This window comes from Nomia melanderi, unplaced genomic scaffold (genome assembly GCF_051020985.1).
Source record: "Nomia melanderi isolate GNS246 unplaced genomic scaffold, iyNomMela1 scaffold0224, whole genome shotgun sequence".
Classification (NCBI taxonomy): domain Eukaryota; kingdom Metazoa; phylum Arthropoda; class Insecta; order Hymenoptera; family Halictidae; genus Nomia; species Nomia melanderi.
The window spans coordinates 36,180-42,500 of NW_027475339.1; the positions used below are offsets into that span (position 1 = coordinate 36,180).

Below are 6,321 nucleotides of genomic sequence, written 5' to 3' on the forward strand. Positions count from 1 at the left end.
TGGTAAAGGGTGGCGATGATGCGTTCTATAATAGAAATACCCGTCGTAGCGTTTCTTCCGAGTCAACCCGCTCACGAAACTCTCTCTCGTCGTGGAATCCCCGCGTCGGAGAGTAAAACGCGAATTCATACTATGAAAACTTACGTCTCTCGACGATGGGACGATCCACGCGAAGAGTTGTTTACGTGCACGCGTATGGTGCGATTGCGTCGATTCGCTTTTCTGTACGGGGAGAAATAGAACGTTGAGTTGACTTATCGGGTCTTCGTTGGAATTACCGTCGCTGGCATTGTAAACTCCAGATGACCTTGTGATTCCTTCGTCGGGCACTGGTAAAGGGTGGCGATGATGCGTTCTATAATAGAAATACCCGTCGTAGCGTTTCTTCCGAGTCAACCCGCTCACGAAACTCTCTCTCGTCGTGGAATCCCCGCGTCGGAGGGTAAAACGCGATATATAATAGTATATGCCAGTGGTTCGCGCGCGTCGTCTCTGAGATACGCGGTCGACAGAGTTCCGAAAACACGTGATGTGCCACGATTTCCGTGCGTCTTACATCTTTCGACGATGGGACGATCCACGCGAAGAGAACGTTCGTGCTTGCGTGAGGTGCAACAGCGTCGATTCGCTTTTCTGTACGGGGAGAAATAGAACGTTGAGTTGACTTATCGGGTCTTCGTTGGAATTACCGTCGCTGGCATTGTAAACTCCAGATGACCTTGTGATTCCTTCGTCGGGCACTGGTAAAGGGTGGCGATGATTCGTTCTATAATAGTAATACCCGTCGTAGCGTTTCGACCGATGTCACCCGCCACGAATGTCTCTCTCGACGTGGAAACCCCGCGCCGAAGAGTAAACGCGAAGGCTTACCATACGAAAGAAAACGGTATTATACGCCTGTGGTATGTGCGTCTCGGCTCTGTGATACGCGATCGGCAGAGTTACAAAAAAACGTTGATGGGCCACGATTTCCGTGCGTCTTACATCTTTCGACGATGGGACGATCCACGCGAAGAGTAGTTACGTGCTCGCGCGAGGTGCGATAGCGTCGATTCGCTTTTCTGTACGGGGAGAAATAGAACGATGAGTTGACTTATCGGGTCTTCGTTGGAATTACCGTCGCTGGCATTGTAAACTCCAGATGACCTTGTGATTCCTTCGTCGGGCACTGGTAAAGGGTGGCGATGATTCGTTCTATAATAGAAATACCCGTCGTAGCGATTCGGCCGAGACACCCGCCACGAAACTCTCTCTCGTCGTGGAATCCCCATGTCGGAGAGTAAAACGCGAAGGCTAACTATATAAGAAACATATAGTATTATTTATGCCTGTGGTTCTCCGTTTGTCCTACTCTCAGATACGCGACTCGGAGAGTTACGAATAATCGTGATGGACCACGATTTCTGTACGTCTTACATCTTTCGACGATGGGACGATCCACGCGAAGAGATCATTCCTGCTTGCGTGAGGTGCGATAGCGCCGATTCGCTTTTCTGTACGGGGAGAAATAGAACGATGAGTTGACTTATCGGGTCTTCGTTGGAATTACCGTCGCTGGCATTGTAAACTCCAGATGACCTTGTGATTCCTTCGTCGGGCACTGGTAAAGGGTGGCGATGATTCGTTCTATAATAGAAATACCCGTCGTAGCGATTCGGCCGTGTCACCCGCCACGAAAATCTCTCTCGTCGTGGAATCCCCGCGTCGTAGAGTAAACGCGAAGGCTTGCTATAGAAGACTATAGTTTATACGCCTGTGGTTCACCGGTTGCCTGCTCTCCGGGGTACGCGATCGCGCAGGAGTTACGGAAGAACTTGATGGGCCACGATCTCCAAGCGGCTATATCTTTCGACGATGGGACGATTCACGCGAAGAGAACGTTCGTGCATGCGTGAGGTGCGATAGCGTTGATTCGCTTGTCTGTACGGGGAGAAATAGAACGATGAGTTGACTTATCGGGTCTTCGTTGGAATTACCGTCGCTGGCATTGTAAACTCCAGATGACCTTGTGATTCCTTCGTCGGGCACTGGTAAAGGGTGGCGATGATTCGTTCTATAATAGAAATACCCGTCGTAGCGTTTCGACCGATGTCACCCGCCACGAAATTCTCTCTCGTCGTGGAATCCCCGCGTCGGAGAGTAACCGCCGAAGGCTTGCTATAGAAGACTATAGTTTATACGCCTGTGGTTCACCGGTTGCCGGCTCTCCGGGGCACGCGATCGCGCGAAGGTTACGGAGGGACGTGAAGCGCCCGAGCAATGAAACGTCCGCAGGAGGAAACGAGCAACCGCCGAACATTGTTTCGCGACGTTTCCATAATGTATTGTCGTTTCGCTCGCATCCCGCTTCTTTCCCCTAGTTTCCTCGACGCGTAGTTTCGCAGCCTTAGTGGACGAATCATTCTCGATTCGAGGAAAGATATGCAGTGGGGCGTGCAATGAGCCCGCCAGAGACCACGATCTCCAATGCGTCTTTACATCTTTCGACGATGGGATGATCCACGCGAAGAGAACGTTCGTGCTTGCGCGAGGTGCGTTAGCGTCGATTCGCTTTTCTGTACGGGGAGAAATAGAACGATGAGTTGACTTATCGGGTCTTCGTTGGAATTACCGTCGCTGGCATTGTAAACTCCAGATGACCTTGTGATTCCTTCGTCGGGCACTGGTAAAGGGTGGCGATGATTCGTTCTATAATAGAAATACCCGTCGTAGCGATTCGGCCGAGTCACCCGCCACGAAACTGTCTCTCTTTCGTCGTGGAAACCCCGCGTCGGAGAGTAAAACGCGCGAAGGCTGTGACTGTAACATATATATATACAGTATACAATGCCTGTGGTTTTTGCGCGTGTCGGCTCTTCGGTATACGCGATCGGCCAGAGTTACGGAGGGACGGTGAAGCGCACGAGAAATTGAAACGGCCGCACGATTGGAACCGAGCAACCGTCGAACATTGTTTCGCGACGTTTCCATAATGCGTTTTCGTTTCGCTCGCATACCGCTTCTTTTCCCCTAGTCTCTGAGACGCGTTTTCGAGCCGTTCTTCTACTATCGATTCTCGTAGAGAGAAGGGACCGGGTAGTCTGGAAGTGGAACCCGCATCTTGCGTGTACCGTACACGGAATTGAGAGGACCGGCCGTGAAGCTCGTTTTAAAGCCGTGCGTCTGACACCCAACTCTTGCGCGCCAATTTCGCGGCAAGAGATAATATGGGACGAATGACCGGCAAAGAGCCAGCTGTGAAGTCTGTTTTTTTAATCGAATCCGTGGACGTGTGTATGCCGTAGCGTCGCTCGTCGTGTTCGTTCATGGTCGTTCCGAGAGAAAGAACGAAAGCGGTAACGAAGGGACCGGCCGTGAAGCTCGTTTTAAAGCCGCGCGTCTGACACCCAACTCTTGCGCGCCAATTTCGCGGCAAGAGATAACATGGGACGAATGACCGGCAAAGAGCCAGCTGTGAAGTCTTTTTTCATTATTTGCTTTCAATCGATCGATCGGTACGATTCGTGCAACGTTTCGCGCGATGCGACGCGAAAACATGCGCGCAACAATAGATGCGTCTGATCGGAAGAACGCGAGGGTCGACTGCACGCGATGGATTCAGTATCGGGTAGGATACAAAATATATCCCCGTCGTTTCCACGCGTGCGAGTCTTCTGCGTCTTTCGCGGGTTTTTGAATGCACTATACGCCCGGAACGTCGAGAAATATATACATATTACTTGAACGTTTTTCGTCTCGAAAGGCTTCGGTGTCGTCTCCAAGGCGACGCCTGAATCTCCTTCGCGCGCTGGTCGGAGATTCAGGTATCAACTTTTATCTTCTCTTTGAAAGAAGAGAGATATTAGGTCGAACAAATGAGAATAAAATTATATATGTGAAATATAAAATTTATACGATTACCCTGAACGGTGGATCACTTGGCTCGTGGGTCGATGAAGAACGCAGCTAATTGCGCGTCAACGTGTGAACTGCAGGACACATGAACATCGACATTTCGAACGCACATTGCGGTCCACGGATACAATTCCTGGACCACGCCTGGCTGAGGGTCGTTTACGTACCATACACTGCTTGCGTAGCTCTGTCAAATCCCCGCCGTCGTTCACACTCTTCGGATCGAACGTTTTTTTACCGAAGGGCGCAAAGAACGTTTCTGAGTCGGGTTAAGAGAAGGATGCTACGTACGAGCGAACGATGGGTGTCTCGTCGGCGTTTGTCGCGGACACGCGAAAATTCTGTGAATTTCACGGACAGTGTACGTTCTAGTTGTTGCAAAACGATCGGAATCGTTTGTATGGACTCGCGTGAGTGTTCGCGGCGTCGTGCGTCGTTCAATTACGACCGCCCGCGGATACCGCTCCACTGCGATATGGATCTGAGCGACAACTTTTTCGGCTGTTCGTGAGATGAACGGTTTCGTGTGTTTAGAAAAATTTTTTTTCCCGCGCTCCCGACGTCACCTGAAATGATGCGTCAGAGGTGAAAGAAAATATTAAGAAGTCGAGAGAGAGAGAGACTACACACGTTTTATTCATATTTTGTATACCGTGCGTGAGACGGATGTGCACGACACGTCGTATGTCGGTATATTACCGACTGGCCCCAGGGAGATTGTTTTCTTCCTCTCTTACGAATGAGATGTACGTTTCGGAGGATCGTCGTTACCGAAACACACGGCAAAACGAGACTTCTCGCAGCAGAACCTTTATACACAATACACATCGACTCTTTTTACCCCGAGAGAGAGAGAAAAGGTGTATTTCTTTTTTTTATTTTTCGAATTCGACGCACGAACGCTTTGACGACTGGAGAAAAACACGGTGTGTGTTAAAATCGTGCGGGACGAGCATGCGTATTCGTAACGGGTCGAATAGTTCTTATTCCCCGTCGTCGCGTGTCCTCGCTGGACCACCACCGTGCGCTTCCGCCACGTTCAGTTGAATTTCGAAATATATATATATAAAAAGAATCACCATATACTCTCTTTCGGGAGGTGTATTTTTATCGGTTTCTGCTATAGAGAAGAGACGGAGATCGTGTTGTGAGGTGTAACGTTTCTGTATCCCCGTTTCGGAGGATCGTCGTTATCGGCGGAACACACGTCAAAACGAGACTTCTCGCAGAACCTTTATACACAATACACATCGACTCTTTTACCCCGAGAGAGAGAAAAGGTGTTTTTCTTTTTTTTTTATTTTTCGAATTCGACGCACGAACGCTTTGACGACTGGAGAAAAACACGGTGTGTGTTAAAATCGTGCGGGACGAGCATGCGTATTCGTAACGGGTCGAATAGTTCTTATTCCCCGTCGTCGCGTGTCCTCGCTGGACCACCACCGTGCGCTTCCGCCACGTTCAGTTGTATTTCGAAATATATATATATATAAAAAGAATCACCATATACTCTCTTTCGGGAGGTGTATTTTTATCGGTTTCTGCTATAGAGAAGAGACGGACGATCGTGTGTGACACCACGTGGTAACGTTTCCGTATCCCCGTAAAATACGTTTATCTTTTCTCGTAGAAAAGAGAGAGGAAGAGGCAGGAGCTCCTCTTTGGCGAGGCTTTCGAACGTCGCGTCCCGTCCGCCGGAATATAATGATATAAATATATAACCGCCGCCGACTTTGTGCGAAAGCGTTGAAACGAACGCGTCGGTCGCCCCATGGTGTGTGTTTGTCGTGTCTTCTTTTCCTCTTCTGCACTTCTCTTCACTGTCGATCGCGAGACCGCGCGAGATCCGCTTCGGTCGTCCAGTCCCCGAAAATTCTTCTCGGACGGGCGTTAAAGTTAACCGGAGCGCGAGATCGTCTAGCGAGAGTCTTTTTCGCGATCGAGTAAAATGTGATAGAAGAAGGAGAAGAGTGTAAAAAGAGAATATAGACACGCGACGCAGCAGAGACCACTGGTGAGGCGCATAAGACGCGTTCGCGAACGATTTTTCGCGACGATACGGAGTCGCGCGTGTCGCGGTATATTTATCATTTATATACGTTATAATATGAATATTGTTGTGTTCGAACGCACTCTCCTCTAGACTTTGTTTTTTTTGCCTTTGAGCGATTTTTATGAAATTCGATTGAATTTTCATACAATTCACGTTCACGACGACCTCAGAGTAGGCGAGATTACCCGCTGAATTTAAGCATATTACTAAGCGGAGGAAAAGAAACTAACAAGGATTTCCTTAGTAGCTGCGAGCGAACAGGAATTAGCCCAGCACTGAATCCCGCGGTTCCGCCGTAGGGAAATGTAGTGTTCAGGAGGGTCCATTTATCCCGTGACGTCGAACCGCGTCCAAGTCCATCTTGAATGGGGCCA

At 49.4% G+C, this 6,321-nt stretch overlaps 2 non-coding genes across 2 annotated transcripts in view; both read left to right on the forward strand.

Moving 5' to 3' along the window:
• The first annotated feature begins 3,897 nt into the window (after window positions 1–3,897).
• On the forward strand, window positions 3,898–4,052 carry LOC143175841 (5.8S ribosomal RNA). Its single transcript, XR_013000504.1, has one exon. It is a non-coding gene; the product is annotated as a 5.8S ribosomal RNA (ribosomal RNA).
• A 2,056-nt stretch (window positions 4,053–6,108) lies between these two features.
• The window catches only part of LOC143175838 (large subunit ribosomal RNA), a 4,007-nt gene continuing 3,794 nt past the window's right edge, over window positions 6,109–6,321 (forward strand). Inside the window, exon 1 of the ribosomal RNA XR_013000501.1 lies at window positions 6,109–6,321. This exon is cut by the window's right edge and continues 3,794 nt beyond it. This is a non-coding gene — a ribosomal RNA (large subunit ribosomal RNA).